The 22,805-nt window shown below is 40.5% G+C and overlaps 1 long non-coding RNA gene across 1 annotated transcript; it reads left to right on the top strand.

The window, feature by feature from the left end:
• Nucleotides 1-1,302: 1,302 nt before the first annotated feature.
• LOC132378322 (uncharacterized) lies at nt 1,303-20,678 on the top strand. Its single transcript, XR_009506969.1, has 3 exons — nt 1,303-1,608; nt 16,866-16,959; nt 20,209-20,678. It is a non-coding gene; the product is annotated as an uncharacterized LOC132378322 (long non-coding RNA).
• Nucleotides 20,679-22,805: the final 2,127 nt, after the last annotated feature.

Raw genomic sequence — 22,805 nt, 5'->3', positions numbered from 1 at the left:
TGGATATTACCAGGGAATAGCCAGGGATACCATGAGGACAACACACAAAAAATGCTGGAGGAACTCAGCTGGTCAATCAGCATCTATGGAGGAGAATAAACAGTTGACGCTTCAGGCCAAGACCTATCATCAGGACAGGAAAGGAAGGGGAAGAAGCCATAGTATGTAGATGGGAAGAGGAGAAGCAGTACAAACTAGAAGGTGATAGGTGAAGGCAGATGGGTAGGAGAAGGGGATGAAGTAAGAGACTGAGAGGTGATAGGTGGAAAGGAAAAGGGCTGGAGAAGAAGGAAACTGGTAGGAGAGGAGAATGAACCATGGGAGAAAAGGAGGAGGAGGGGCACCATGATGAGGAGAAAAGGGAAATGAAGAAAGGAGAGGGGGAAATTATCAGAATTTGGAGGGAACCAGCAAGCTTCTGATTCTGAAATACGTTCCTGGATGCACTGAGACACATAAACAGTAACCCGGGCACATCAGATGTTTTGTGTCTTTCAGTATCAGGCACCCTCCCCCAGGTGACCAAGCCAGGGTTGATCAGGCTCTGGCTTGTGACCCAGCAGCATTAGTCCATGGTTCACATCTCTTGATCCATAGCCATCTGGAGGCAAGAACAGCAGCTGTTGTGAGAGTCCTGATGATGCTTCTCTTTGCAGCCCCCATTATGCCAAGGAGAGAGTAGATTCTGAAGAGTGAGCAGCCAGCAAAAGCTCTTCATCTCACCCCTGTAGGCTACGAATGTGCCCTCCACCCTTGTCTCTTCAGCGTCAGTGTAGTGTGTCTACATTGTCACTGCCACTGCCATTGTCACTGACTACGTGTTCTGGAACACCAGTCCTTCAGATCAGACTTCTCAACACATCAGCAGTCTGTGAGGCTGTCATGGAATCTATGGGAACACTGTCTGACCATGTTATAACTGGATAAGCTGCTACCAGGAAATTTGTGTCCATGAATGGTCCAGCAAAATCCACATGAATCCTCTGTCAGGCCTTTCCCAGGGCATTGCTGTTGGCATCTTCTGGACATGTTGGCATCCCAGAAGATTGCATGGCAAGCTAATCGACCTGCTGATCTATCCCAGGCCACCAGACAAATCTTTGAGCGAATGCTTCCATTTTTATCATGCCCGGATGACCAGCATGTAGTTTCTCCAACACTTTAGCTCTCAGTTGGATGGTACAACAACTCTCAATCCCCAACAAGGTTAATCCTGGGATCATCCTGACACTGGTAAAAATTTGGAAATTGGAATTTCTGCTGCACATTCCAGCCATTTTGGGTAAACATGTAGACCTGAGACAGTGAGCCGTCTTTTCTGGTTTCCCTTTGGATTATCTCTGCTGTAATGGGGAGAATTCCAATTTGCATTAGGGAGAATACGTGCAGAGGAGAGTCCACTTCTGTAAATTGTTTGGGTATTTTCTTTTCCAAGGGTAAACGGTCCAATCCATCTGTATTTGCATGATTAGTTGTCTTCTTGAATTTTATGTTGTAATTGTGTCTTCAAAGAAGCGAAACCCACCTCTGCATTTGTGATGCTGCTGTTAGTGGAACGTCTTTCTGTGGATTGAAAATGGACACTGGATTTGATGATCAGTAATGAAGGTAAAATCTCTCCCATACAAGTACTGGTTGAAACATTTTACACTTGATTCAAATTCTCTCTCTCAATCTGTGCATAATTTTTCTCTGCTGTGGCAAGGGAATGTGATCGAAAAGCTATGGGCCATTCACTTCCACCACTCATAACATGCAATATGATTGCAACTATATCATAAGTTGAGGTATCACAGACAAGCTTCACTAGATGATATGAATCATAATATGTGAATACAGCATCTGACATTACTATTTACCTTTTGGAAAGCTACCTCATACTGTTTTGTCTTGTGTCATTTCTTCCTGATTTGAAATAATGAGCTCAAGGGGTAGAACACAGTAGCCAGGTTTGCCAAGAACCTGTTATGCCTCCTCTGTCTGGGAGTAGAGGAGACTGTGTTCAGACATTACAGAATGGGGTCTATGTTGTGCACTTAACACTTTGTTGATAAGCTTTGATCAAACCCCAGAAAAGTGTGATGGAATCAAATAATTTATTTTTCAAATGACTTGACATCACACTTAATATTGTAAACTTGAAAATAGAAGAAAACTGGGCTAGAAGTCCACTGTAATATTTTCAAGGAAAAGTTTTCCTCTTTTAACACTGTTATATGGTCTGCAAGAAAAGGGCTATATTTTCCCAAGATTATTACTGAGAATAGCAGCGATTCAGGAATATTGTTCTCAACTATAAACCAACTGTTGAACCCTGCCCCAACCTATAATGTCCCCAATCAAGAATCTGCCATAGAATGTGAAGAACATGCAATATTTTTTAACAATAGAAGTGCTTCCATTTGGGAGACTATTGCTACAGATATTGGCAATCGCTATAGCCAACCTCGTAAAAAGAAATAAACCATGTCAAAATTTACAAGTATTTCTGATGCACATATCTGTAAGTTTGTAACAAAGATTAAACCGTCTACTTGCTGTCTCGACAGTGTCCCTACCACAATTTTTAAGAACACTTTTAATACTGTTTTCAATTCTGTTAAATTCAGTTCCCTTGGAACTGAAGTTTTTCCAGATGCCTTCAAACTACAGCCATCAAACCCCTATGAAAAAGCCAGCCCCTGATAGTGATGTCCCAGCTAACTACAGGCCTATATCACATCTTCCCTTCTTGGACAAAGTTCTTGAGAGAGTCATTTTTAACCAACTGAGCAACTTTCTGGATGAGACAATACCCTAGAAAAATTACAGTCAGATTTTAGAGCAAACCACAGAAAATACCAAAATTGTCAGTGACCTTTGGCCCAGCACTGATGTCACACTTATAATTCTCCTAGACCTAAATGCTGCCTTTGTCTCAATTGACCACCACATTCTCATTGATCACCTTAAGAACTGAGTAGGCCTCTTTGGTACACTTGGTTTTGCTCATATATCTCAGAAATAATTTTTTTTTGTCAGTCTTGCAGACTGTTTTTCTACGAGAGACAATGAACCTGTTGATGTTGCTCAGGGAAGCTGTCTTGGTCCCCTGCTCTTCTTATACATTGCTTCCCTTAAGAGACATCATTAAAGAGCATAAACATAATTTCTTAAAACTAAATGAAAATAATAGTGAAATAATTTTACCTGGTCCTAAAGTCGAAACAGATGAACTTCTTGATAAACTTGGGAACTTGTTAAATCAGAAATAACAATCCTTGATTGGAATTTTAAATGCCACATAAATGAAGCGAACAGAGCAACATTTTTTTATTTAAGAAATACTTCAATGGTGCATCTGTTTTTGTAATGATGCTGAAAAATTTATTCATATTATAATCACTGCTTCCTAAGGGTTCATTTGCCTTAAGCTTCCTAATCAAATCTGGTTTATTACGCAATGCCCAACTTACCCTAACTTACCTCAATACTTAGAACTATTAGAGATACAGACTCAATTGACACTTATAAATGCCAGCTCATAACCGTAAATTAGACAGTGGGTTTAAAGCTGGACAGAACCATAGTGGGCTTGGAGAGTTGCCCTGGAAAATAACTCAGTTTTTTTGATAACAGTGCTTGTTCTTTTTTTGCATGTTAATAGATGGGACATAACAGTATGCCAATCCTTCATCGGATGTTGAAGGAATTTCACAAGTATGGGGTATAGTTTGTACACAGTATATAAAGAGCTTCTATTAACCATGATTATGGGGCAGAGTCAAATGCTTTTTGAATGTCAATATAACGACATGAAAGATTTTTACTTTTCTGCTGGGCTTGATTTAGAATTAAGAATTATTAATATTATTATTATTAATTTTATTTATTTTCTCACAGCTTGAGCTGGTAAAACCTGCGGTACAGGCATATCCAAACATGCTCATTCGTCAATTGCTAGGAACTTTTGGACTATTCTAGTGGTGTTTAGTATTATGATTTCTGAAGATTCAGATAGATATGACTGTGTAACCCTAATTATTTGATGCTATTGTGTTGTGCCTTTGGGATGACACTAGTTGCAGATATTCAACTTGTGGAGTCATATTGCAACATGTAGGGAGGGAAAGTTGAAAAGTTTGACAAATACTTTTTGCTAGAGCTGGGAAAGTACTGGTGAATACCAGCAGAACCAATACATGTTATGAGTTATTTGTATTCCATTTTGACTGCTCTAGTCTAATAAGCTGGTCCTTATCCTATAACCAAAAAAAAATAGTGAGTTGGGGCTCTCAGTTGGTTGGGGTCAACCATGAATTTTGCATCTTAGCTGTTTACATGATACGCAAGCTAGGGCAGTACGATATGGAGAGCAAGCTGTTGTCCAGGCAGCCAGTTTCCCTCTTAGCACAGCTGATGAATCCAAAGTTACGGCAGCAATTGATACAGTTGGGCACCAACTGCTCGCAGAAATTGCTCTTTGAGCATTGACCTCAACGTAGGACTACCTACGCGTGAGTATACTGTTACGAAATGCAACATTTTAGAAATGAACCAGCAGTAACAGATTACACATGGATTCTGGTTTTGATGTTAAAACCACTATCCTTATTTGTAACTACTTATCATATAGTAACTTAAACCAAGATAAGCAGAAGTTAATAGTGTTATGTGTATATGTGTGTGTAAATATTGAGCTTGGGGGAATAAGGCTTAGAATCTTGAGGTAGTAAAGTAGAAAGGTTAAGTCATCCACATAATAAATTATGGGAAAGAGATATTTGTGATCCACGTTGTACTGGAGAGAGAGAAGGCCACAGGTTCCACACTGGTAAAATGAGATAACAGTTGCCATAGACTTGTCCATCGTATCGTTCCAAATCCACATACGAGTCATCACCAAAAGTGACCTGTCACAGGAATATCGTCTTCCAGAGGTTACCACACAACATACCCAGGCAAGGGCTAACACATGAGTAGTCCCACAGGATATCCCAAAAATCCACTCCTATGGATTATACAAAGTGACTGTCATACATTCATTGTGCACTGTGTGCTGATGATCAACCCACCCTTGTGGGCATGGGAGAGTTCCAAGCCCCAGCTGTGCCAAGATGAAGCTGCCGGCTTCCCCAGTCTTTCTAACTCTCATACCGTGTGTGTCTCTGTATTTTAATCCGCGCAGGCCGTGACAGCCTGTGACTGATGTCATAGTCCCGCCTCTCTCAGGCGCTTAAAGCCACAGTCCACAGTAAACAAAACCCGTGGGTTCATAACAATACCCCGAGTGAGTATTGCTTCAAGCCAGCGGTGGTTTGATATCAGAGCTTTCCTTCACCTAGATGAGCTGACAAGCCCCTTCTGTCCAAAGCGATTGGTTTGCAGGTGCCAGTAACCTGTCTTTGTCCCTTCTCCTGATGGTAGAAGTGGTTCCATCAGGTTGATTAGCTAACCCACACGTGAAGGCCAGGAGTTGCACTTGGCTGTCAGAGGCTAACTGAGGCTCACGCAATTGAGAACATTTAATAGATAGTAGCAGCTTATCCCCACTACCTCTCCTGGCTATAACCACCTAAAGCAGGGGTCGGCAACGTTTACCACTGAAAGAGCCAATATGGACCCATTTCCCACAGAAAAGAAAACACTGGGAGCCACAAAACCCGTTTGTCATTTAAAATGAAATAACACTGCGTACAACGTTTTTTTTGCCTTTATGCTATGTATAAACAAACTATAATGTGTTGCATTTATGAAATTGATGAACTCCTGCAGAGAAAACGAAATTACATTTCTGCATGCAACAAAAACATTTTGAACTCCGAAAAAAAGACGTTGGGTTGAAGGTTACTCCATAGTTAGCCTACCTTGGATCGAAGAATTAAAAGAAAGCGCGCACTGGCGGGTGTCAGGCATTGGCAGTGGTGATGTATATTAATAGCGATAGAAAACATGTTGTAGTGGTGTGCTACACGCAGCACTAAAATAAAGACACTGCAGTCAAGGTAACTTTATTCGAACTAAACAGCCTTGCTTTAAAGCCTCCCTCAACCCGTCCCCGTGGGCGCGGATGCTCCAAAAGACACGTACTCACAAACCCCCGTAGGCTATCTCCCTTAGCCGGAACGGTGGCTAATTGTGAGCCGGTTCGGATGTGCCAGGAAATGGGGTCTCCACAACGTTTTTAGATTGTACAAGATCACCATAATCTTCAAATTTCGAATTACATTTCAAAAACTAACAAACCACGGGGAGCCGTAGCACAGAGATGAAAGAGCTGCATGTGGCTCCGGAGCCGCGGGTTGCCGACCCCTGACCTAAAGGAACCATTTAGTGAGAAACACACACAAAATGTTGGAGGAACTCAGTAGATCAAGCAGGATCTGTGGAGAGGAACAAAATGATTGATATTTTAGGGCAAGATCCTTCACTGGAAACCATTTAATGAGCTGTGAATGCAGTTTGTATATTTATTTATATTTAGAGAGAGAGCACAGTAACAAGCTGTTCTGGCCCACAGGTCTATGCCGACCGATTACACACATGTGATCAATTAACCTACTGCCTCGTACAACTTTGGGAATTTGGAGGAAACTAGAGCACCCAGAGGAAACCCACATGGTCATGGGAAGAACATGCAAACTCCTTACAAACAGGGCAGGAAATAAACCCTACTCGTTGGCACTGAAAAGCATTACGCTACCGTGCTACCCCAACATTTATATTTTTTAAAAATACAGGAAGTAACAAAGTTATCATACTAAACAGATACGTACACCATTAGCTAACATACAGTAATACTGTCTGCCAAACACAGGTTTAAGAAAAGGTTGAGATTTCCAAAATAAAATTGATATATAGTTAGAAATCACTCAACAGTGTTAATATTTTCTGGTGTTCCTTTCTGAAGCAGGTAGGGTATAGATGCTAAGATGTTTTAATTTTTCTGCTTTTGGTAGTTAATGAAAAATTGATGGTGAAAAAAGGAGCTGGAGCTGTTTTCACTGTAAACTCCCGGAGCTAGGCTTGTCGCTGTCACTCTGGGTACAAATGAGACAGCTCTGGCCTAATTTCATCTGACTTTGATTGTGTGCGAATTGAAGGAAATAGGGAACTGACTTCACAATGTGAAAATAGGCAAAGACAGAAAATCATTGCAAATCACACTGTTATACATTTTTTATGAAGGAAGATGAAACAACTTATTGGTTAAAACATTTAAAATTATAGGATTTTCTGAAGTTAACTGTCCCATGTCATCATTCTTTGAGTTCTATTTTAAATGTAGCATTGGCTGTGATAAAATGGAAATACATGGTTTCTGCAATATTTATCAAAACTGTAGTAAGGAAGGTTTTTTTTTGAACAGTTTTCATGTTCTAATTAAGGTAGCATTCTCACCGAGGGCAGAATTACTTGCAAACCAATATTCATTTGCAAATGTTAACTGAATGTTAAAAGTATTATTAACAGCCTTACAACTTTTCACTTCAGAAAGCTCCTGGCCTATGCTTGGGGGAAGTTAGAGTACTGTGCAACAGTCTTAGGTGTGTGTATATGTATAGAGAGAGAGAGAGATAGAGAGAGGGAGAGAGGGGGAGGGAGGGGGAGAGGGAACAAAGGCTGCTTTGATTGGTAGTGGTGGAGCTCCACAGTAGGGGTGTGGGACTGGTGGCAAAGAAGGAGAGCCAAGGGCAGGGGGTGGCATAGGTGCAGACACACCCAGGTCTGAGACACCAGGCAAGGTCAGTTGATTCCAAATAATTGGTTTATTGATCATTACAAAATGTCACTCAGGTGCATTTCGCTCCCTCCTCTCTCCCTTCTCCTTTTCCCAACCATGATTACCATGATTCCCTTCTCCCTGCCCCCTTCCCACTGTCATTTGACAATAGAAAACCATATCAGAATCGGGTTTATTATCACTCACATATTATTACAGTACTGCTGAAAAGTCCTAGGCACCTTAGCTGTATATATGCGCCTAGGACTTTAGTACAGTAGTATAGAAGAATGAGGAGGAGTTGCATTGAAACCTATTGAATATTAAAAGGCCTACTTATACTGGACTTGGCGAAGATGTTTCCTGTAGTGGGGGATTCTTGGATAAGATGGTAGAGCCTCAAAATAAGATGTTCCTTGAGAACAGAGGTGAGGAGAGGTTTCTTAGCCAGGAGGTGGTCAATCTGTGGAATTCATTGCAGATGGTTGTGGAGGCCAAGTCATTGGTTATATCTAAAGCAGAAATTGATAGTTCTTGATTAGTAAGGCTGTCAAAGGTTATAGAGAGAAGCTAGAAGAATGTGGTTGACGGGGGCTAATAAATGAACTATTATGACAGAAGGTAGAGCAGACTTGTTGGGCTGATTAGCCCAATTCTGTCTTATAGTGTTATAGCCTAAAGCCTAAATGTGCTTCAATTAATGGTCTACGTAAATGAAAGAACTTGATTTAATTGACTTGAATTGACTCACTCATGGATCTTAGTCTTCCCAGCCAGATTGACAGATATTTCTGATGTATTGACAGATTGACACATGTAGCTTATTTGTTTCTAGCAATTCTCATCTGACTCAATAATGGTGAAGCTAGGTAGGGAGTTCCCCTTAGGAACCCTTAACTGCGGCACATATGTATTTTAGTAGATTTATCATTTTTTTTAAGTTATGCTGACTATATACTGTACTTAATACTAGAAGATATATTTTGTATGTTTTTAGTTTGGACTAACTTGCATCAAGGCATATAAGCTATAATAACTAAGATGCTGTAGAGGGACCACACAGCTGACACTGACTCAGTGCTTAATTTCCTCAGTGAGAACATACTTGCCTTTGGCATCTGGAATATATATAAACATGAAAATAGAGATTTCTACCTGTCATAGAATTGTGTGTTTCACTTTGAGGTATTTTGCATCTCGCTCAGGGAAAGGAGCACAAGGTGGAGGACTTGGCACACTGGAGCTTGATACTTTATATGAAAAAGAATTGACTTCATAAACTTCAATCTCTTGACTTCAAGAGATTCAGTGAATGCTAAAAATATACAGCAACACACTCAAAATGCTGGAGACACTCAGCAAGTCAGGCAGCATCAATGGAGGGGAATAAACAGTCAACAACTCAGTCCAAGATGCTTCAACGAGACTGAAAAGGAAAGGGGCAGAAGCCAGAATGAGACATTGGTGGTAGTAGTGGTAGGGGTTGGGCTGGAATACAAGCTGGCAGATGATAGATGAGACCAGTTGAAGGGGAGGATGGTAGTTGGGGGGTGGATGAAGTAAGAAACTGGGAGGGGATAGGTGGAAGAAGAAGTAGGAATCTCATGGGAGGGCACAGTGGATCATGGAAGAAAGGGAAGGAGAAGGGGAACCAGATAGAGGTGATGGGCAGATAATGAGAGGAGAAGAGTTGGAGAGGGCATCAAAGTGGAGAATGGAAAAAGAGAGAAGCAAGCAGGAGAATTAACTCAATCTTATTTTAAGGGGTATTCCAGCCCCCAGTGTTTTTATAAGAAAGGGAAGAAGATGAATTTAACATACTGCCTTTATTTCCACAGATTTTTTTTAAGTGTAATTGGCAAAAAAATATGTTGAAATAAAGTTCCTATTGGAACGAAGGCAGAGTTATCAGCTAATGAATGTAAGCCTAAGGTCACAGATTGTGATGTAAAGCAAGTAACCAATTAAACAATTTTGGTGCTCTTGTTAGAAATTCTAGATATTGGACATAATCATTTCTTAAGCACATGGAAATTTGCAGATGTTGGATATCCAAAGTAACACAAAAGTAACACAAACAAAATGCTGGAGGAACTCAGCAGGTCAGTCAGTATCCCATCTTTTTATTCTGCCATCTTCCCCCCCCCCCCCCCTTTCCAGACCTGAAGAAACATCTGGGCCTGAAATGCCAACTAATTACTCATTATCGTGGATGCTGCCTGACCTGCTGAGTTCCTCTGCATTTTCTGTGTGTTGCTTTGGATGATTTCTTTTGACTATCTCTCCAAAACATGTTCTCCAGGCATTTAATTTTTCTTCTGACAATCAATGTGTCCTGTTATTTTGAAACCCCTGGTTCTTTCCCAATATTTCTACATTTGTTTTGACTATAGGTAATTCCCCCTTTTGACCTTATGTTCACTATGTTTATCCTGTTTTGGGAAGAGCATTAGTACCACATTCTCATACAACCTGAGATTTCCTTTGGCTGGAAAAGAAGAAGTAGCTGGTATTCTTTTCATGGCGTTAATGAAGGAGGTCAGAATCGGAATCAGGTTTATTATCACTGGGATGGGATGTGAAACTTGTTAACTTAGCAGCAGTAGTTCAATGCAATACATAATATAGAAGACAAAAAAAAAATCCCTAAATCAGTTACAGCATACGTATATTGAATAGATTAAAAAATGTGCAAAGATCAAAAATGCTGTCTGTTAAAAAAGTGAGTTAGTGTCCAAGGCTTCAATTTCCATTTAGGAATCAGATTTTTCGTTTTTTAGTGTGTCGCACCAGATAGTCAGCTATTCTTGTCAGGTGCGTGGTGTCAGGATTGGTCTCCTTTCGGACTAACTGGGTCACAGTATGAATGTTCCTGACTTGACCCCTTGTATTTTTTATGAGGCTGAGTGGCTAGCTTGACGCTCAACCTGGCACGGATGGAAAGCGTGCTCGGGGGTGGCCCGACTTGGATTCAAACTCGGGAGCCTTCACTTTGGAGCCCGTCGCTGGTGCTATTGTGCCACCAGCTGGCCGACGAATCGGATGGCAGAGAGGAAGAAACTGTTCTTGAATCACTGAGTGTGAGCCTTCTGGCTTCTGTACCTCCTACCTGATGGTAACAGTGAGAAAAGGGCATGCCCTGGGTGCTGGAGGTCTTAAATAATGGACACTGCCTTTCTGAGACACCGCTCGCTAAAGATGTCCTGGGTACTTTGTAGGCTAGTACCCAAGATGGAGCTGACTAGATTTGCAACCCTCTGCAGCTTCTTTCGGTCCTGTGCTATAGCCACCCCCCCACCCCCATACCAGATGGTGATGCAGCCCGTCAGAACGCTCTCCACAATACATCTATAGATTTATTTGAGCGTATTTGTTGACATGCCAAATCTCTTCAAATTCCTAATGAAATATAACCACTGTCTTGCCTTCTTTATAACTACATCGATATGTTGGGACCAAGTTAGATCCTCAGAGATCTTGACAGCCAGGAACTTGAAACTGCTCACTCTCTCCACTTCTGATCCCTCTATGGGGATTGGTATGTGTTCCTTCGACTTACCCGTCCTGAAGTCCACAATCAGCTCTATCGTCTTACTGACGTTGAGTGCCAGGTTGTTGCTGCGGCACCATTCCACTAGTTGGCATATCTCACTCCTGTACGCCCTCTCGTCACCACCTGAGATTCTACCAACAATGATTGTATTGTCAGAAAATTTATAAAAGGTGTTTGAACTATGCAGGCAAATGCAGTCATGTGTAGCTAGTGGACTAAGCACACACCCCTGAGGTGCAACAATGTTAATCGTCAGTGAGGAGGATATGTTATCACTAATCCGCACAGATTGTGGTTTTCCAGTCAGGATCCAATTGCAGAGGGAGGTACAAACTTCTCAATCAGGATTTGAAAGTATTGGCCTTGGTCCTCCCAGTGTTTGGTCTTGCATGGGTGTAATATGACATTTTAGCTCCTCTACCCAATGTCCTGACCAATAAAGGTAAGCATGCTATATGACTTTTTCTCCACCTTGTCTATCTGCATTGCAACTATATATTTGTACCCCTAGGTTTTTTTGTTCTGCACCACCCCCAAAGGCTCTGCCTTTCACTGTATATGTCTGGCACTGGTTTAATTTCTGCGTCACATTTCAGATTTGTCCAAGTTAAGCTCCACCTGCATTTCGTAGTCCAATTTCCTGGTTGATCTAGATCCTGCTTTTTCCTTAGACAACCTTCCTTAGACTTAAGCTAATTGTTGCATAACCTTTGTAATTTTACGTGTTTGTATGGCTAACAGCTATTAGCCTTATTCCAATGAGATTGCAGATCAGTGCTACAAGCAAATATTGTTCATATTAATTTCAGTGGAACATTTCCTCAGTAATATAACTTATTTAATTGAACATTGTTTATCAGACTGAATTTCTTTCTGAGCCAACTTACATGACGACACGTTGAAAGAAATCTTTGAAAACTATGAAAAAAATGCTCATTTTTAGATCTTTGACACTCTTTGTTATGGACTGTTTTGAATGCTTCTCTTTTTCATTTGCATATTACTTGATCGCATGATTTCCGAATCTCTGAATGGTCAATAAAATGGGGTATTTCCTTGAAATTAAGTAGAATTGATGGATTGAGAAAATTCCTGTTTGCCTATCTTTTCATGTTCTTTGATCTGTAGTTAACACAAAGTGACAAGAAATCGAGAATAAAGAGATTTTTTTTGTGTGTGGAAGTGAAAGGAAATGTGAATAACGGAAAGTGAGCAACAAAAATGTAGCATTATCATGTCAAAATGAATACAGGTATGCTTAAGTTGAGAACTGAAAGTTTGCAGAAAGTGAGAATGAAGATACCTATTAAAATTGCCAGTCTGCATCTTGCTGGTTCTGTACAAAATGGGTGAACTTCTTCAAGCATTCTTCTGTCTTGCCACTAAAATTTCATCAGGAAGCTCCTTTACAATGTATCTTCTGAAGATCCAGTGGATAACTCAGAGAACCACGAAAGAAATTTAACCACTTACTTCCAACGGTAGTTAACTTCTGTGTACCCCTTGAAACCTAGGCAAGTGATTTTCTTTTCAAATGTTACTCTTTAATCTATCCCTTACAGCCCTTTTCAATCCAGCCTATTGGTGTGAATTGAGCTGGCAAGTTGTTAATAAAGAGCATGCATGCCATATTCTCAGTGCATTTTCACTGGAAACAATTTTAGATGGTGATAATTTGTCCACAGCGGCATTCTGTCATGGGCAGTCTATTCACAATACTTGTGCTGCAGTACCATTTTAAGCCATTGAAAGAGGAGGCCCAGAATCACTGAAACCACCAGTTATGTCTAAGCAGATGTTTGACTCTCAGATCTAGGATGCTGTAAAAGGATATGTATCTGACATCTACCTTCTGGATTGCAACCACCTCAATATATTGATTCATGTGAGACTATTCTGATTAAATACGAAAATGGCAACAATTGAAACTCAGAATTCTTTCACTTGTCATTAAAGGTGATACTATTTTCAGTCATTTCCACATGGATGAATAATTGGAGTAAGAGGAACTTTAGGGGACTGAGCAACTCAAATAGACCTCATGGAATATTGCTTCTCTCAAGGCATAATGGGAAAGTTGGTCATAGGAGATCATACTTATCACAAGTAGATCTGAACTAGTGATGTCAAAGCCATAACAAGCCTCAGAAGTCCCTTCCAAGTGATCAAATATGGGCCACACGGATTTCATAGTCTACATCCCACATCTCCAGGAGACAGATTTCAAGTACCTTCTTCGCGCATGTGATCAATCCAAAATCTTCCCTTCTGAGGTCAACAGCCAGGAAGATAAAGTTCAAGAATTTAGCATGGAGACCAGGTTCCCTCACTGTTTCAGGTGTTGTTGATTTTTTTGTTATTGACTGCTATCATCAAGGCACAATTGGTAAGGGTTACTAATCATTCAATACGTGGTTGATCTTTGAAACAGGATCATGCAAATTTATGCAAATATGATGCATTTATTTTGAGATTACCTCTCTTGGTCACCCTTAGATGAGGTGCAGCATGTGTTTAGCTCCCCAGTCAGAGCCATGTGAAGCCCTGGGAGCAGGTGGCAGATGGTCGCATATCGCAAGTCCTGGTGATGTGACTGCCGAAGCCAGGTAGACAATCTCTGAAGAATATTGATTATGGTTGGGGTCACCCATCTTGTAAAGATACAACCCAGAAGAAGGCAATGGCAAACCACTTCTGTAGAAAAAATTGTCAAGAACGATCATGGTCATGGAAAGACCATGATCACCCACATCATATGACATGGCACATAGTGACGATAATGCCTACCTCCCAAAGAACGTAACTTGCATGAAAAATACTGTTGGATCCAACCTCATGATGCCACCACAAAATCACACTATGCCTGAACAGTTTGATTGTAAAATTCAAAAAGTACATTTATTATCAAAGGAGGTATATATTATACAGTATAAGATTTGTCTCCTAACAGTCCCCTAACGAAACAAACAAACCCAAAAGAAATATAAAAAATAAGACTGTCAAATGTGCCTAGAGTAGAAACATATCATGCCCATCAAAAAAGAATCCATTAACAGATAAAATAACTCATTATAAAAAGACCATTGAACACAGAGTGCAGAGAGAGAAAAAATCATTATGCCAACAATAACCGCAAGCAAATAGCATTCTGAGCGGAAGTCCAGGGAGCCCCATAGTTCGACAGAGCTGAGCCACGGAGCAGCAATGTGAACCGGCCTGCCCCTTGCCTCGGGACCTGATACCCTGACCATTTCAATCCGGCCTGGTGCCTGAATCTTTGACCAAACATCAAAACCACTTGTTTTGATACGCTCTGGAGCCAGTACACCACTGCCTTGATCCAGCCTGTAACCAAGCTCTCCGATTCTGCATGGGGCTCAGCAAGGGCATTTGTAGACGCATCCAAATAAAAGATTGCCGAAGCCTAAGCTAGAATGGTGAAAGACTGATATGCCTGTGGGTGTATCTTGGGGTATTGTTTTCTCTGAGACTTTGCATCTGGAGGTGGAAGAGTAGTGATGAATTTGTTCCACCCTGTCCCCATCTGTGTCGTTGCTCATTGGCCCTCATGGAGAATGTGTTCACTTAGATGAACTTCTATGATGTTATTTTCTTCTCTCACTGTGATGCACTCTTCCTCGTAGTCGTTGAATGGGAAATACAATGGGTCATTTCATTATGCTAAGGGTACCATTTAAGTTCAAAGCAATTTAAGCAGCTGTGCCTTCTTTTGTCAAGGCCATTAACTATGAATTCTACTATCCTCTCTGCCCCCATTCAAAAAGCATTTCACCTTTCTTTACTCCTTTTGTATAGTCCTTAATACTGATCGCTTTTTGTCACCTGACCTTATATCCGCCTGTCTCAAATTTTGGATGAGTGCTGAAAATAAAAGTGCTCAGACTACTTTGCAAAAGTCTTCGGCACACACATATATAGCTAGGGTGAATAAGACTTCTGCACAGTACTGTATTTGTCAACATGGAGTGGAGAGTGAGTCTGTAAATCTGGCAGGAGCAAAGGAAGTTGAGAATGGTGAGGGTGGAGTGCCATGGGAAAGTGTGGAACAGGTGGCAGAGAAGGAGTGCCAGGATCAGGCTGGGGGTGGTGCAGGTGCAGACATACCCAGCCCTGAGACACCATTCAAGGTCATTTGATTCCAAACCACTGGTTTAGTGATCATTACAGAATGTCTCTCTGGTGCTTCTCACCCCCTCCTTTCTCCCTTCCCCTTTTCCCAACCATGATACCCCTCTCCCTGCCCCTACCCACTTTAAATCCATAATAGAGACACATATCATGATTAGGTTTATCATCACTCACATATGTCATGGAATCTGTTTCTTTGTTTTGAGGCAGTGGTACTGTGCAATACATAAAATTACTACAGTACTGTGTAAAGTCTTAGGCACCTTAGCTCTACATATGTGCCTAAGAATTTTGCGCAATACTGTATATTGCATTAACTATTTTAAAGGTTTCAAATTGTCTGTGGGTTTAATTAAGTATGAGGATTTAAATACAATCTCATCTGCTAACCTTAGGACTTCAAAGTGAAAAAATGAATCTGTGGCATAGCATTATATGAAAAGTAACCGTGTTGCTGAATAGAATAGGTAATAACATGTTATGTTATCCAGATAGTCCCATCCATTTCAGAAAATCACAGCTCCATTATTTACTGTTGTACAAGCCACAGATCAACTAGGTTTGTAATGTGACTCAACTTATTTCTGCTTGTATATTCTTAGATTCATCCAAGCTGTGTGGATCTTGCAACTCATTGTAAATCACCGAGTTGCAATGCTCTTGATTTAAAATAATCTCTTAAAGCTAACCTTTCTTAAAAAAAAATCTAGCAATATCCAGGATGTAATCGTTATAGTGGTTGGAACAGTCCATATCTAATGTTAAGGTTATGGGAATATCATAAGCTGTTCCCTGGGCTCTCTAACGCCACAGATGATGACTAAATTTCCAGCATCTTATCACACAGTCACAGGCTGGAACTAGTACGGGTGACTATGAAGAAAACACAGCATGAAAACTGGAGTACAGATGATCAGATTAAAAGCTATTGGATTTGTTAGCGGTAGCACAATCTGACTGGAGCAGGCCTAGACCAGAGCCCATGGAGACTAAATACATTCTCTTTTCTCTCTATCCTTTCACCCATTTAAAGTCTTCTGAGAAGGGGAATTTAACACTTCAGAGATTCTGACAACTTATCAGATGGGCTGATTGATTGTGACTGTTGGACACACTGTAGTTATCACGGGGTGAAAGGCAAAGAGGGACCCATCTACCATTCAACAAGGTCTCTCCCCCATTAACAGCCAGGCAGTTTGACTGCACTTCCATGAATCTTTTCCGCATGGATTGTCCATCTGTTATGTACTCCTGTCTCAGCCCCAGTAGTGCTGTCATACCCTAAATAAGGAATGTGGCAAAAAAATAGAGTAGTGCAAGCATTTTGCTTCTGACTCAGTGGTTCGAGTTGAGCTGGAATTGTTCTTTCAATTGGATAGTTTTACTCAAAGTTCAAAGTAAATTTATTATCAAAGTATATATTTGTTACCGTAATCAAACCTGAGATTCATTCTCTTGCAGGCACGCTCAGTAAATCCAAGGAAAATAACAGAATCAATGAAAGACCACACCCAACAGGATGGACAAACAACCAATCTGCAAAGACAAAAAAAAAGTAATAATACTCTTCTTCTTCTGGCCATCCATCCCATGCGATGATGATGGTTCCTTTCAGTCAGTTAGTGGGGTTTGATATGTGCGGCCGGGAGTGGCTGTACATGCCGATCCTTGACAGGCACTGCTTGCTACGTACTTGGCAGGTGAGGCCTGGAGGGGCAGCAGGGGCAGAAGCTCTGTTGTGGCGCTTCCTGTGCATTTCCTCTGTTGCCTCTTTGAGCTTGTTCTCAGCAGCGTCCACACCTATTCTGATGGTGTCCCTCCACTATGAGCGATCGTGAGCCAGATCCTCTCATGTTGGTGGGGTAATGTCAGCTTTCTTGAGGCTCCTGTGCAGAACATCCTTGTACCATAGTCGCTGGCCTCCTGGCTTTCGGGTACCACTGGACAGTTGGCCGTACAAGATGTCCCTGGGCAGCCTTCCATCAGGCATTCTGACTACAAATAATAATAAATAAATAAGCAATAAATATTGAGAACATGAAATAAAGAGTCCTTGAAAGTGAGTCCATAGGTTGTGGGGACATTTCAGTGATGGGGTGAGTGAAGTCATCCCCACTGGTTCAAGAGCTTGTTGGTTGAGGGGTAATAACTGTTCTTGAACTTGATGGCGTAGGTCTGGAGCCTCCAGTGTCATTGTCCTGACAGCAACAGCGAGAAGAGAACATGGCCTGGATAGAGAAAAAAACACAAATTACATTGTGTATATATATATATTAAATAGAAATTAAATAAGTAGTGCAAAAATTTAAAAAAAATTAAGAAGTAGTGAGGTAGTGTTCATGAATTCAACGTCCATTCAGAATATCAGATGGCAGAGGGTAAGAAGCTGTTTCTGAACTGTTGAATGTGTGTCTGCAGGCTCCTGTACCTCCTACCTGATGGTAGCAATGAGAATAGGCTTGGACTGAGTCTGAATGTTATTTATTTTTTTCCTGGTAAACCAGCATTTTGAAAATACAGTTTAGACTGCTATTCTGGAAATGGAGAAGTAAGAACATAGCAGGTAATACAGAAGGTGCATTGGGTTAAAGGGTGGTTTAAGGTCATTTTAACCAGAGGCTATATCCACATGGGGGCTGATTGCCTGGCCCCTCAAAGTAACAAAACCATATCAGCTTTTGGTTTGCATTCCTGACTGCCATCCAGCAGACCCCATCAGGAGAGACTGTATTGAAAGGCCTAGATAGAGTGGATGTGGAGAGGATGTTTCCTAACGTGGGTGAGTGGAGGACCAGAGGGCACAGCCTCAAACTAGAAAGGCATCCCTTTAGAACACACCTTGGAGAAATTTCTTTAGCTAGAGGGTGGTGTATCTGTGGAGTTCATTATCATGGGTAGCCGTGGAGCCCAAGTGATGAGGTATATCTAAAGTGGAGGTTGATAGGTTCTTCATTAGTAAGGGCATCAAAGGTTAAGAAGGCAGGAGAATAGGGCTGAGAGGGATAATAGATCAGCCAAGGTTGAATGGCGGAGCAGACTTGATGGGCCATATGGATTAATTCTGCTCCTATGTCTTATGGTCTTATGATCTGATGTATTTGTGTCAAAGCACAAGGCACAAATTTAGTCATCTGATCTATGTACAGTATTTGAAATTACATAAGCATTGCAGCAGATGCTGGAAATCTTGAGAAATACACAGAAAAATTTGGAGGAACTCAGCAGGTCAGGCATCGATGGAGGGGAATTAGCAGTTGAAATTTGTCAGGGTTTTGGCCTAAACTGTTGATTAATTATTCCCCTCCATAGATGCTGCCTGATCTGCTGAGTTCCTGCACGATTTTGTGCACGCTCCACGCATTTGAATTGTTTGTTGAACTGCTCAAACACCAAAACATTGACCAAAATTTGAAGTATCAGTGAGACTTTTAAAGGAAAATATGAAAAATTTCAGGAGGGTGATTTTCAAATGCAAAAAAAAAGAAACAAAGGAGTTGGCAATCAATGCAGAGATTTATTTGTTTCAAGCTCCGTACTCACAAAGTCAGATTGTACACTGTTCACAATTGTTTCCACCGTAAATTCTAGAAAAAATAATTTCTGCTGTGAATACCTGGTGAAGCAAAACTCCCCAGCATTCAACCAGCAAATTATATATGTACCTTCAAGAAAACTGTTGAGAAGTTACAGACCTTAAAGCTGAAACTGTAAAGGAGTTAAGGGGAAGTGGTTAGTTGAAAAGTCAGGATTGATCTTGTGCTACATCTTCTTACGATTTCCTTAATAAATTTTACCTAGGCATATAGTGCAGCAATACAAACTGGCTCATTCTGCTATAGCTTTGATTGAAAAATCAGTAATAAGACTGCTAATGATCCCCTTGCTGGTTTGGGCTCAAGAAGGAAGAGGAAATGAAAAAAAAATAATGTTAATGCAGTTACCAGAGGGAGTGCTGAGACAGAGAGATCTTTAGATTTCTGTACAGTTGTTTGACACAGAAGGTGCAGGTTCTGCATTGAATTAGAGGTTGCCCATCTTCCCAAATTGACTTGGAGTTCCTTGGGAGGAATGATTAACTTTTTGAGCATTGCCACAGGCAAGGGTGATACTCCATGTTTCAGTTTGGGTCAGCTTACATGAAGCCTCACAATATGTCAACCTTCACATATTAAGCATTCTGGAATATTCTGTCTTGTAATGCTGTTTCACGATAAAACCAGGTACAAAACTAACTGCTAGCATATTTCTTGAGAGCAGTTCTGCTTAAACAATGTCCCATATCTACAAGAATTATCTGTTACTATACTGTAAATGTTCAAATTGGAGATGGAAGAATCAGAGCACATAAAGAGATGCTTTTAAGAAATTAGCAATAAGGTGAACCACTCTTGGTAACCAGCAGACAATGTCAAATTAACAGCACCCTAATGAGGAATGAACTATAGTGGGCTTTTAGAGGAAGGTAATTTCTGCTGTATCATGTTAAACCATTGACTTGAGTTGTTATCAAATATTATTTTATTAAACCCAGGAACACTTTAAACCTATATAACAGCAACTGTTAGATATCCTTCCCTTTTGACTTGACTTAGGCACGTTGACGGCTAAGGTGCCTGTTTTGTTAAATATTGTTTTTAAAAATGATTCAATTATATTAATGAAATTAGCAGAGAATAAATGAAAAATAACCAGGTATATCCACTGGAAAGAGTGAAAATAAGCATATTTAATGCAAAAGAAGAATAGATGAGTTATTTCAGTGATGTAAAAATTGCTGAGAGTTTTTGTTTATCTCTTACTAAAGGCAACTTCAAAACCTGCAACCAAGCAGTCATGGAATATTTTTGCCCTGTTTAACAAGCTGAATAAAAATAAATAGCTTTTGCACTTGGATACAGTTCAGTCCAAAGACATGCAAATTAGCAGACTTGATGAATGATGGAATACTTCATGCCAGAGTCCATTTTCTTCAACATCAAAGACTTGCGGTTGGGCACGAGTCTTCTACAACATCAGGACCAGATCAGCACCACAAAATGTTAGCATTTAAGGCAAATCTCTGTTCTTATGCCAGGAACACAAGAGCTGCAGATGCTCCACAGCATAATATCAATTCAAAAAGGAAGCACAGAATGCTAGAGGCAAAGTTTCTGTGTGACATTTCTGACTTGTCCACTGGTGCCCCATTACAGAAAAAATCTTTTACACTCTTGGTAACTACTAGGGTTCATTTCAAGGAACATCGATCCCTGTTCCAGCTGTGTATAGCTATAACCTGTCACCATGATGTTAAAAACATAATTTTTGTGCAATTTAAGTAACTCTGTGTTATTCATAATGAAATGCTTAAATTTTTTATTTGCAAATAATAAATAAAGAGATATGCTATCAATATTAGATTGTCCCTTGTTAGTAGTGTACTAAAATGTAACTGAATCTGTAATTTGTATGACATTGATTGTAAACAGGGCACTTTATTTTAATTATGTGCATTATAAATAAGATATGCATATTTATAATACTTTCAGGGAAATATTTCCTCTCAATTATATATATGACAAATAATTATGCCATTAATTCAGGAACCAAGTTGGAAAAAATCAGTTATTCATTTATGCGCCATATTTTAATTTAATTAATAATATACTGTGTCATTAGTTTATACATACATCAGATTATCCAAAGGTTAAGAGGGCAGATATTCTCCTAGATACAGCTCATAAGCTATATATGGCGAAGTTTGTACTGAACAACACAAATGTGTATTAGAACAGCTGATGGTCTACTATCAAGAGTAAATTCTGCAAGACTTCCCAGAGTCATGGAGTTATACAATATAGAAACATGCCCTCAGGCCAAACTCCTCTATGTCAATCAAGGTGCCTACCTAAGCTAGTTGCATTTGCTTGCATTTGGCCTGTATCCCTCTAAGATTTCTCCATTCTTCTAGCCGACCAAACATCTTTTAAATGTTGTAATTGTCGCTGCCTCTACCCATTTCAGCTGGCAGATCCTTCAATGTAGTAATCACACCTCAGGTGCAAGTCTTAGTCCTTAAATTTTTCATCTGTCACCTTAAATAAAAGACAGAGAATAACTTTATATTTATAACATGGACATGGATACATTGAAACAGACAGTGAAATGCACCATTTTGCATTAGTGATCAGGGTATTGATCTTGGGGCAACCTGCAAGTATCGCTCCCTTCCAGCTCCGATATAGTGTGTCCACAACTCACGTAGTCTGACCGTACCCTAATCTCATCCTTCCTGCAGTCAGGCAAGCAGAACCTCACACAATACTCCAAGTGCGGTCCTTTACAGATATAACATGGCATCCCATTTCTTTTATTCAATACACATCTTCCTCCCTTACTGCCCAGTCTACCTGTGCTGTCCCATTCAGGGAATTATATATTTGCATGCCCTAAGCCTCTCTCTTCTACAATGTTCCCAGGACACTGCAATTTATTGGGTAAATCCTGTTTGGGTTTAACTTCCCCAAATGCATCAATTCACACTTGTCTGAGTTAAATTTCATCTGCCATTCCTGGCTTGCTGGGATTTTTGCCAGGAACATCAATCTGCCTGGCTGAATCCTGCAGCAATCTTGGACGGGAGTGTCTGTGTAGCCTGGAACCCTTGCTATCCTATTTGGGACAGGCCTTCTTCTAATTAATGCCATCAGGGAGGAGATACAAGAGCTTGAAGATGCAAACTTCAGCAGCAGCTTTTCCCCCCTCTGCCATCAGATCTCTAAATGGCCAATGAATCCATAAAGACTACCTCACTACATTTCTCCCTTTTTGCACTATTGGGGTACTTTTAATATACATGCTTCATTTCTTACTGTGACTTATAGTAATTTTTTAAATGTTTGACAGTGTAGTTCTGCCGCAAACAATAAATATCATGACATACGCCTGTGATGATATACCTGATTTTGATTCTGATATCTACATAGAGATAATGGGAAGGTCTATTGTGAAGTCAATCTTAATATAATCTTATCAATGCCACATTCCAAAAAAAACAGAGTAGACTCTGCCTCAATGTTTGTACACTACAGTGGCATCTCATATTTTCTTCATACATATTCAGTTTGCTGCCATTTGAGATCTTCCATATTGGCTCCAGCTACCAGTGTTTGAAATGATTTTGCAGGATGCCAATAATCTGTCCTTCACTGTATTAATAGAAGGGCCAAGGTGTGCTCCTGGGAGAATAGCTGTAGTCTCATGAGGCACAAACCTGTTGTTCACTCTCAGGGTGAAAGCATCTGTGCTCCCACTCCAGTGCTTGACTGCCTTGTAACCCGGATTTCCCTCTGTCTCTACAGTGTGCCATACAGCGTTGGGCTTCTGGGTTTCTCAAGCATCTGTACTTACTAAATGGTGTCC

This window comes from Hypanus sabinus, chromosome 20 (assembly GCF_030144855.1).
Source record: "Hypanus sabinus isolate sHypSab1 chromosome 20, sHypSab1.hap1, whole genome shotgun sequence".
Lineage (NCBI taxonomy): Eukaryota > Metazoa > Chordata > Chondrichthyes > Myliobatiformes > Dasyatidae > Hypanus > Hypanus sabinus.
The sequence above is the reverse complement of the archived record's forward strand: the minus strand, read 5'-3'. Positions and strand labels throughout refer to the sequence as shown.